This window comes from Triticum urartu, chromosome 5 (assembly GCF_003073215.2).
Source record: "Triticum urartu cultivar G1812 chromosome 5, Tu2.1, whole genome shotgun sequence".
Classification (NCBI taxonomy): Eukaryota; Viridiplantae; Streptophyta; class Magnoliopsida; order Poales; family Poaceae; genus Triticum; species Triticum urartu.
This window is the reverse complement of record NC_053026.1, coordinates 219,082,897-219,094,404: the sequence shown is the minus strand read 5'-3', so window position 1 is coordinate 219,094,404 and position 11,508 is coordinate 219,082,897.

Genomic DNA, 11,508 nt, shown 5'->3' with positions numbered 1-11,508 from the left:
ACTGATCCATGCTTCGACCCGGAGGAATAGCTCACCTCCGTTGCCGCTGACATTGGCCAGGCTCTGGCCAAGATGAAGTGCCCCAGCAACTACCTCTCAGGACTTACCAAGTATGTACTCACCATTTCAACCTTAACAATACTATTTGCAATTAATGGCTATGTTTTGTACGGTCAATGTATTAAGCATGTTGTAGTAAACATGCCTAACACATTTTAGCTATTTCCCTACCTTTTTATAGACAACTAGGCCATTATCTGCTCTGGTAGAACCTACCCTATGATGTTTAACTCTGCCAATTGCATTTTTATCAGTACCGGTTTCAATGGCCATTAAGCCTGTTGCAATTAACAGTTGTATCCATTTTCAAAGAGTTGTATTTCAATGGCTACAAACTTACAAAACATGAATTAGGATGTTGTTAAGCCTGTTGCAATTAACAGTTGTATCCATTCTTTAATCCATCTCTTTTCTACCGCGCTACTCTTTCGCAATGAAGATATCACTACAGATGCTGCATTTTATTACCATTTGCTATTTTTGGTGGATGTTAACCCTGTTGTAGTAAACATTGGCTTTCAATGTACTTACAGAGGGCTACAATGGGTGATGATGTTGTTTGCCGTCGAGGTTACCTGCATCCCATGTCTTATACACCATCTATTCCTAAATATAAGTATTTTTAGAGATTCCAATATAGACTACATAAGGAGAAAAATGAGTGAATCTAGATTGTAATCTAAACTATATTTATAATTCTATATACATCGTATGTAGTTCATATTGAAATCTCAAAAAAATACTTGTACTTAGGAACATAGGTAGTTGTATTTTACATCATTTGTGCAATCTCAGTTTAGCTTCTAACATTTACTGGTTGCTTGTAGGTACATATATGAGCGGTACTGATCCACGCTTTGATCCCTTTTGCGTATGGGTTAATGAGATATTCACGAACAAGCGTCAAGTGAGGAAACTAAGAAAGATTGTTAGGCGAAAGAAACGGGTGATTAGAATTAAGCTCTTTATTTACACTTTGTCCAAGACAACAATGAACTTTAGGATGGTAAGTAATGTGTTGCCTTCCCCCTGCCCACAAGTTACTCTTCTAGACCTCAGTACCTGATATTTTTCTCTTTTCAGTGGTTTCCGAAGCTATTTACTGATGATTACCTTGCAAACTACATGACCGGAGTGGAGGAAACTAAGGTTAAAGTATATAATTCATGCTACCACGATAATGCTCTAGAAGTCTTCCTGAAGGCGTTGAGGGATGGGCGGGCGATCATCACAAGGGGTTGGACAAAAGTGGTTCGTGCCTATGGCATGCAGGAAGGCACATTATGGGCATTCCGCTTCTTCAACACCGTCGACAGTCAAAATGATTTACACTTGTCTCTTGAACTTTACCGCCTTTAAATATTGTGGTTCATCATAGTTAATTGCTGCATAATCCTATAATTACCGAACATATTATACTGGCAATTTTATTTATGGATTCGTTGTTGAACCATTGTGCTGAGAATTTGAATTGAATGTTCCATATTTCAAAATTTCCAATTCGAGTAATAAATTACAGGCAAAAAATAAAAATATACAGGAGCTAATAAAATAATGTGCACATGGTTAGAAAGAAAACAGCGTGGGCGATGTAAAAAGAGAACAGACGGTCATGGAACATTGCAAACGGTTCTGGCAGTAAAAGCGCTTGTGATGGATAGCCCAATGCCCACAGTTTCCTACATCAAATTGTGTGTGATGTAGTTCATAAAAGCAAATAGTTAACCAAGGCAGAGCATGTGTGATAGTTACACCTTTCACACACGAGCGTATACATAAAACTGTGTGGGATGTACATATGAACGGAAACGTTTTCCCTGGATTGACTATGTGGGATGTACATAAGAACAGAAATGTATTCCTTCGATTGACTGTGTGTGATATACGTACGAACGAAAATGTTTTTCTAGGATTCACCGTGTGGGGTGTACATACGAACAGAAATGATTGGGTTTCGATGCCTCAGCTGATCGCACACCAGTCCCAGGAGGGCCTATCCCTGACGGTTTCCGGGTCATGTGGTAAGGACCCCCCTATCACCCACACTGACTTGGCGCCCGTTCCAAATGCCATCGCGGAAAGGGGTTAAAACCGTGTGTATAGCACCGGCATGTACCAGTGCATATTGGGTTATTAAAGAGCTCAATTATGACTTCAAACTTGCCAGTGAGAAGAGGTTTTGACATTAGCTCACTTGATGAATGGAGAACCCAAGCCTATGAGAATGCTAAGTTTTTTAAAGAAAAAGTTAAAAGATGGCATGACAAAAGGATACAAAAGACTGAGTTTAATGTGGGTGATCATGTTTTGCTATACAACTCTCATTTAAGATTCTTTGAAGGAAAGCTTCTCTCTAAATGGGAAGATCCTTACGTTATCGAGGAGGTCTGTCGTTCCAGTGCCACAACAACGCCAAAGGCACAAATCCAAAGGTGGTAAATGGTCAAAGAATCAAACATTATATCTCAGGTACTCCCATAAATGTTGAGACCAATATAATTGACACCGTAACACCGTAGGAGTACATAAGGGACACTTTCCAGAATGTTTCACACTCCTAAAAGAAATAGGTACGTGGTATGGTAAGTAAACCGACTCCAAAACTGTTCTAATAGCAATTTTTCTCCGTTTTGGAATATTTAAAAATTTAGGAAAATTAAAAGTAGTCAAAGAGATACGAAGCGTCCACAAGGGTGGATGGCGCACCCCCGTCCTTGTGACCACCTCGTGTGCCTTCCAGACTCCATTTTCTTGCACAATACTTCTTTTGGTAGGTAAAATTTCGTTATATAATCTCCCGAAGGTTTTGACCACCGTACCACGACAATATCTCCTGTTTTTGTTTCGAGCTGTTTTTCTGACAGATCTAGATCATCATGACATCTCCAAGCGCCTCCAAGGACAAGTTTTTCGAGAAGGTCATCAACCCCTACCTTGCTGAGGTGCTGCGACACCCTCAAGCCATTGAGATGCGTGAGGGGGTGCTACAGATCCATGATGTTGAGGGGCCAAAGATGACCGGAAGCGTGGAGACAAGACTCGAAGAAATGGAGCAACAAGTTTTCAAGTACCAAGGGATGGTGGAACATGGACTCAACGCCAATCACATGATGATCATGGAGTTCACCAACAATCACAAGCTGGATGCCAAGAACATCGGGGAGGCCATCTTCAAGCTTCATGAGAAAATCGAGCATCTCCAATCCCAGATCTCTGACCTCCAAAACCAAAACTGTGAGTATGAATACAGATTTAAGAGGATGAGTTTGGCTGCAGATTTCAGGATCTCAGAGACTCATTCATCTTTCTATGATGGTGATCTTATGACTTGGAACATGGATGACAAGCCTACTTCATCAACAACTCCATCATCACCACCTCCAAAGAAAGAGACATGAATACATGGGTATGGGCAGTCCCCTTAGCAACTGCCTGATATGTCCATTTTGCATCATGCTTTTATATCAATATTTATTGCATTATGGGCTGTTATTACACATTATGTCACAATACTTATGCCTATTCTCTCTTATTTTACAAGGTTGACATAAACAGGGAGAATGCCGGCAGCTGGGATTCTGGCTGGAAAATGAGCAAATATTAGAGACCTATTCTGCACAGCTCCAAAAGTCCTGAAACTTCACGGATGATGTTTTCCAAATATATAAAAAACAGTGAGCGCAAGAACTTCACCAGGGGGGCCACACCCTGCCCACGAGGGTGGGGGCGCGCCCTACCCCCTGGGCGTGCCCCCTACCTTGTGGCCCCCCTAGTGGCCCTCCGGTGACCATCTTCTACTATATGCACTCTTTCGATGGGAAAAAAAATCATAAGCCATCTTCTCAGACGAAACTCCGCCGCCACGAGGCGGAACCTTGGTGGAACCAATCTAGGGTTCTGTCGGGGCTGTTCTGCCGGGGAAACTTCCCTCCCGGAGGGGGAAATCATCGCCATCGTCATCACCAACGCTCCTCTCATCGGGAGAGGGCAATCTCCATCAACATCTTCATCAGCACCATCCCATCTGAAAACCCTAGTTCATCTCTTGTATCCAATTCTTGTATCCAAGTCCGGGATTGATGCTAGTAAGTTGCTAGTAGTGTTAATTAATCCTTGTAGTTGATGCTAGTTGGTTTAATTGGTGGAAGATCATATGTTCAGATCCTATATGCACATTAATACCCCTATGATTATGAACATGTTTATGCTTTGTGAGTAGTTACTTTTGTTCCTGAGGACATGGGAGAAGTCTTGCTATTAGTAGTCATGTGAATTTGGTATTCGTTCGATATTTTGATGAGATGTATATTGTCTCTCCTCTAGTGGTGTTATGTGAACGTCAACTACATGACACTTCACCATTGTTTGGGCCAAGAGCAAGGCATTGGGAAGTAATAAGTAGATGATGGGTTGCTAGAGTGACAGAAGCTTAAACCCTAGTTTATGCGTTGCTTCGTAAGGGGCTGATTTGGATCCATATGTTTCATGCTATGGTTAGGTTTACCTTAATACTTTTGTTGTAGTTGCGGATGCTTGCAATAGAGGTTAATCATAAGTGGGATGCTTGTCCAAGTAAGGGCAGCACCCAAGCATCGGTCCACCCACATACCAAATTATCAAAGTACCGAATGCGAATCATATGAGCGTGATGAAAACTAGCTTGACGATATTCCCATGTGTCCTCGGGAGCGCTTTACATCATATAAGAGTTTGTCCAGGCTTGTCCTTTGCTACAAAAAGGATTGGGAAACCTTGCTGCACCATATTTACTTTTGTTACTTGTTGCTCGTTACAAATTATCCTATCACAAAACTATCTGTTACCACTTATTTCAGTACTTGCAGAGAATACCTTGCTGGAAACCGCTTATTATTTCCTTCTGCTCCTCGTTGGGTTCGACACTCTTACTTATCGAAAGGACTACGATAGATCCCCTATACTTGTGGGTCATCACTGCCAAGCTTGGCGGAGGTGCCCCGGTATCATATCACCATCACACTGATACGTCTCCAACGTATCTATAATGTATGAAGTATACATGCCATGTTTACAACAATTTTATATGGTTTTGGTATGATTTGCAAGGAACTAACCCGGACTGACACTGTTTTTAGTAGAACTACCATGGTGTTGTTTTTTATGCAGAAATGGAAGTTCTCCAAATGATCTGAAATTTTTTGGTGATTTTTTTGCAACAAAAGAGACCCCCGAAGCTTTGTTGGGAGGGCCAGAAGAGCCACGAGGAGGGCATAACCCACCAGGGTGCGCCTGGTGGGCTTGGCTTGCCCCGTTGGGTTGTGCTCACCTAGAGTCCCATCTTTGTGTGAAACCAACGACAAAAAATCCTATAAATAGAGAAACCATTAGGGTTTAACCTAGATGAGAAGTTCTGTCGCCGCAAGCCTCTATAGCCACGAAAAACCAATCTAGACCCTGTTCCGGCACCCTGCCGGAGGGGGAATCATCTCCGGCGGCCATCTTCATCATCCCAGCGGCCACCACGGTGAGGAGGGAGTAGTCCACCCTCGGGGCTGAGGGTTTGTACCAGTAGCTATGTGGTTAATCTCTCTCTCTCCCTCTCTCTCGTGTTCTTGGGATGTCACGATCTTTATGTATCGCGGGCTTTGTTAATATAGTCGGATCATATGGTGTTTTCCCCTCTCTATCTTGTTGTGATGAATTGAGTTTTTCCCTTTGAGATTTCGTTGTTATCATATTGAATACTTTAATGGATTTGAGAGCACTTGATATATTTCTTGCATATGAATACTTGTGGTGACAATGGGGTATCATATTGATTCACTTTATATGTGTTTTGCCATTCAACTCGCGGATTCCTGCGGTGACATTGGGGTAATCTATGCATAGAGGTTGATGCATGTTCTCGTCTTTTGTTTCTCCGGTAGAAATCTTGGGGCACTCTTTGAACTTCTTTGTGTTGGATTGCGTATTATGAATATGAAATTATTTGGTGTTATTTTAGTACGAACTCTTAGATAGATCGATCGGAAAGAATAGCTTCGAGGTGGTTTCGTACCCTACAAATGATTTCTTTGTATGTTCTCCCCTAGATAGGAACTTTGGAGTGATTCTTCATTGCACGTTGAGGGACGGTTATATGATCCAATTATACTATCATTGTCGAGAGATTGCACTAGCGAAAGTACGGACCCTAGGCCTCATTTTCAAGCATTGCCATACCGTTTTTGTGCCTATTTACTATTTTCTACCTTGCTGTTTTTATTTATTCAGATTATAAAAATACATTTCTACCATCCATACTACACTTATATAACCATCTCTTCACCGAACTAGTGCACCTATACAAATTTCCATTGTATTGGGTGTGTTGGGGACACAAGAGATTTCTTGTATTTGATTGCAGGTTCTTTTGAGAGAGACCATCTTCATCCTAAACCTCCCACGGATTGATAAACCTTAGGTCATCCACTTGAGGGAAAACTCCTACTGTCCTTCAAAACTCTGTGCTTGGAGGCCCAACACTTGTCTACAAGAATAAAGTTGCGTAGTAGACATCAAGCTCTTTTCTGGCGCCATTGCCGAGGAGCTGAGTGCTTGAAGGTATATCTTTATATCTTGCAATTGAATCTTTTAGTTTCTTGTTTTATCACTAGTTTGCTTTATGAAAGAAAACTACAAAAAATGGAATTGAGGTTGCATCATATTATTCATCTTTATAATGTGTTTCGTGAAAATGATGGAAAGGAAAATTGTGCTCAATTGATAGAAGGAGAATTCAATAGAATGTTTGGTATAAATGATGAGCATGATTGCAATGTTGTTATTATGTGAAAGTGCAACTATCCCTAGGTGGTTTTGGTAATTCATAACAACATATAGCTCATTGAGATAATACTATTCCAAGATAATTATTTCAGGAAAGCTCAATGATTGGCATGGCATGGATGTGAAAATGGAACCCTCAAAATGCTAAGGACAATGGATTGGCTCAAGCTCAAAAGCTCAAGACTCTTCATTTTATATTTTAGTGATCCAAGATCACATTGAGTCCATAGGAAAAGCCAATACTATTAAGGAGGGATGAGGTGTTTCTTAATGAGCCTCTTGCTTCATGTGCTTAGTGATATGCTCCAAAAACCCTCAACTACTTTCCCATATCCACATATGACCTAAACTCTAAGCCAAACTCGGTCCTACCGATTCTTCCTATCCGGCGCCACCGAGTTTCACTTGTCATTAGCCACTGCCAAACCCTAGCAATTCGGTTCTACCGATAAGGATCTCGGTCCCATCGAGATGGGGTTGCAAACTCTCTGTTTCCCTTCCGTAACTTTTCGGTCCCACCGAAAGAGCGAATCGGTCCCACCGAGATTGCAATGTAAACTCAGTGTTTCCCCTTTGTAACTTTTCGGTCTCACCGAGTTCCACTCGGTCTCACCGAAAGAGCAAATCGGTCCCACCGAGTTTGCCTGACCAACTCTCTGGTTAGCTAATTACCAAATTCGGTCTCACCGAGTTTGTGTAATCGGTCTCACCGAGATTACGTTATGCCCAAACCCTAACCGAATCGGTCCTACCGAGTTGCATGTCAGTCCCACCGAAATTCCTAACGGTCACTAGGTTTACTATTTCGGTCAGACCGAGTTTTCTGATTCGGTCCCACCGAGATTGGTAAATTGTGTGTAATGGTTGGATTTTGTGTGGAGGCTATATATACCCCTCCACCTCTTTCTCATTCCAAGAGAGAGCTATCAGAACACACACATCATTCCAACTCATTTGTTCTGAGAGAGAACCACCTACTCATGTGTTGAGACCAAGACATTCCATTCCTACCATATGAATCTTGATCTCTAGCCTTCCCAAGTTGCTTTCCACTCAAATCTTCCTTCCACCAAATCCAAATCCTATGAGAGAGAGTTGAGTGTTGGGGAGACTATCATTTGAAGCACAAGAGCAAGGAGTTTATTACCTACACACCATTTGTTACTTCTTGGAGAGTGGTGTCTCCTAGATTGGCTAGGTGTCACTTGGGAGCCTCCGACAAGATTGTGGAGTTGAACCAAGGAGTTTGTAAGGGCAAGGAGATCGCCTACTTCATGAAGATCTACCTCTAGTGAGGCAAGTCCTTCGTGGGCGATGGCCATGGTGGGATAGACAAGGTTGCTTCTTCGTGGACCCTTTGTGGGTGGTTGCTTCTTCGTGGACCCTTCGTGGGTGGAGCCCTTCGTGGACTCGCGCAACCGTTGCCCTTGGGTGGAGCCCTGTGTGGACTCGCGCAACCGTTACCCTTCGTGGGTTGAAGTCTCCATCAACATGGATGTAGGATAGCACCACCTATCCGAACCACAGGAAAAACATCCGTGTCTCCAATAGCGTTTGAATTCTCCAAACCCTTCCCTTTACATTCTCGCAAGTTGCATGCTTTACTTTCCGCTGCCAATATACTCTTGCATGCTTGCTTGAATTGTGTGATGATTGCTTGACTTGTCCTAAAATAGCTAAAATCTGCCAAGAACTAAAATTGGGAAAAGGTTAAGCTTTTATTTGGTCAAGTAGTCTAATCACCCCCCCTCTAGACATACTTTCGATCCTACAGTATGAATTCTATGAATATCCATGATGCTAGTGATATGCAAAGCCATAAGCTTGGGGATGCTATGTTTGATGAAGATGATATTTTTAGTCCCCCAAGATTTGATGTGCAAATTTGTTATAATGATTGCATGTCTCCTATTTATGATGATTATATTGATGGAAGTGGGTTTGGAAGAGTGTCAACTCTAGGTAATGATGATCCCACTATTTTGTAGGGTGTTGAATCTTATTCTAATAATTGTGAAAGTGGATTTGGAGAGGTCATGACTTTATTTAATAATTAATCCACTATTTTGGAAGAGGTTTCAATTGATTATGAAAATAAAGTTTCTATCTATGATGATTATGGTGATGACATGTATGCTATATTGAATAATGATAACCATGAAATTTGTCATCATGATTTTAATTTTCAATCACATGATAGTTATTTTGTTGAGTTTTCTCCCACTACTATTCATGAAAATAAATTTGCTTATGTGGAGAGTAATAGCATTTGTATTCTTGTGGATCATGAAAAGAATGCTTTATGTGATAGTTATATTGTTCAATTCATTCATGATCCTACTGAAAATTATTATGAGAGAGAAACATATACTTGTGGGCTTCTCACTAATATCAAGTTTCCTCTCATTATGTTGAAAGTTTTGAAGTTGCACTTGTTTTGCCTTCCTATGCTAGTTGATTCTTGCTCCAATAATTGATTTTATCACAAAATCCCTATGCATAGGAAGTTGGTTCGACTTAAATGTGCTAGTCATATGCTTCATGATGCTCCCGTTATGTTTCAACTCTTATCTTTTATGCGAGCATCATTAAAATCATCATGCCTAGCTAAAAGGCATTAAAGAAAAGCACTTGTTGGGAGACAACCCAACACTTTTACCTACTGTTTTTGTGTGTTAAAATGATTAAGCTACTGTAATAATCATGTTTTATTGCTTTCGTTTCAATGAAGTGCCAAGTAAGACCTTTGGGATGGCTTGCGATGTTAGTTGATTTGATCTTGCTGAAAAACAGAAACTTTTGTGATAAGGAAAACAATTCTCATTTTTAACAGAAGCGTGATAAAATGCTAATTCTTTTTATATAAGATTGATAGATGAATTACCCAGGCTTTCCTATTTTTTAGAATTTTTGGAGTAACATAAGTATGATTGGAGTACAGATTACTACAGACTGTTCTATTTTTGACAGATTCTGTTTTCAATGCATAGTTTGCTTGTTTTATAATTTCCATGGCTTATATTGCTCAATATAAATTGTGGAAATGATATGCTACAGTAAGCATTGTGTGAGAACAATTATGAATCTTTTCTTTGACAGTACCAAAAGTGAAATGGTTTGCTCTTTATCATACTAACCTATCTCACAAAGTTCCGTTAAGTTTTGTGTGATTGAAGTTTTCAAGTTTTGGGTGAGATGTCGATATGAGGAGAATAAGGAGTGACAAGACCCTAAGATTTGGGATGCCCAAGGCATCCCAAGGTAATATTCAAGGAATATCCAAGCAACTAAGCTTGGGGATGCCCCGGAAGGCATCCCCTCTTTTGTCTCCAACATTATCGGTAACCTCACTTGGAGCTATGTTTTCATTCGTCACATGATATGTGTTTTGCTTGGAGCATCATTTTATTTTGTGAGGATTTGCTTTCTGTTTTTTAGAATAATGTTTTGCATCTTTTATTTCAATAAAAGTGGCAATGATAGCCTTTAGTATGCTTATTTTGTAAGTCTACATGTTGCTGTTTTAAAACAGAAAGTTTATTGATGTTGCAAAAATTCCCTAGAAAAGTCAGAATGTGATAAAATGTTGAAACTTTTTTCAAAATAAGATCTGATAAGTTTTCTACAGTATGGGAAATTTTCCTAACTTTTGGAGTTAGGGAAGTATTGATACTCTTTCATTCTTTACATAATGTACTGTTTTGGCAGATTGTTCTTATGTTTGCATTGTTTGCATATGTTTAATTATTTTATTTGAGGATAGGAGTATTAAATATGCAGAGTCATTTAGTATGCAATGTTGAATAATAATTTTAGCGATTTACTACAGCAGAGAATGATAAGGTTTTTGCATTGGTTTATACTAACTTAACTCATGAGTTCTTGTTGAGTTTCGTGTGGATGATGCTTTTGAGATTTAGGAAAACGGTGATATGTGAGAAATTAAGGAGACACAAAAGCTCAAGCTTGGGGATTCTCAAGGCACCCCAAGATAATATTTCAAGAAGTCTCAAGCATCTAAGCTCGGGGATGCCCTGGTAGGCATCCCACCTTTATTCTTCAACAATTATCGGTTAGTATCGGTTGAACCTAAGTTTTTGCTTCTTCACATGATGTTTGCTATTCTTAGAATGCCATTTTATTTTGTGTTTGCTTGTTGTTTTAATAAAATACTTAGATCTGGAAGTTTTAAAATAAAATAGAGTCCTCAAATAGTTGCCAAGGAGGCTAGGTAAGCGGCACACACATCCCGTCAACGAAGCTCTTTTCTATAGAATTGCTCTAGTGCTTCACTTATATATTTTTGACTGAGGGAGTCCTGGATTTGGGGGTGTTCGGGTGGCCGGACTATACCTTCAGCCGGACTCCTGGACCATGAAGATACAAGATTGAAGACTTCTTCCCGTGTCCGGATGGGACTTTCCTTGGCGTGGAAGGCAAGCTTGGCGATGCGGATATTCAAGATCTCCTACCATTGTAACCGACTCTGTGTAACCCTAACCCTATCCGGTGTCTATATAAACCGGAGGGTTGTAGTCCGTAGGCAATCAACTCCATATACAACAATCATACTGTAGGCTAGCTTCTAGGGTTTAGCCTCCTTGATCTCGTGGTAGATCTACTCTTGTACTACCCATATCA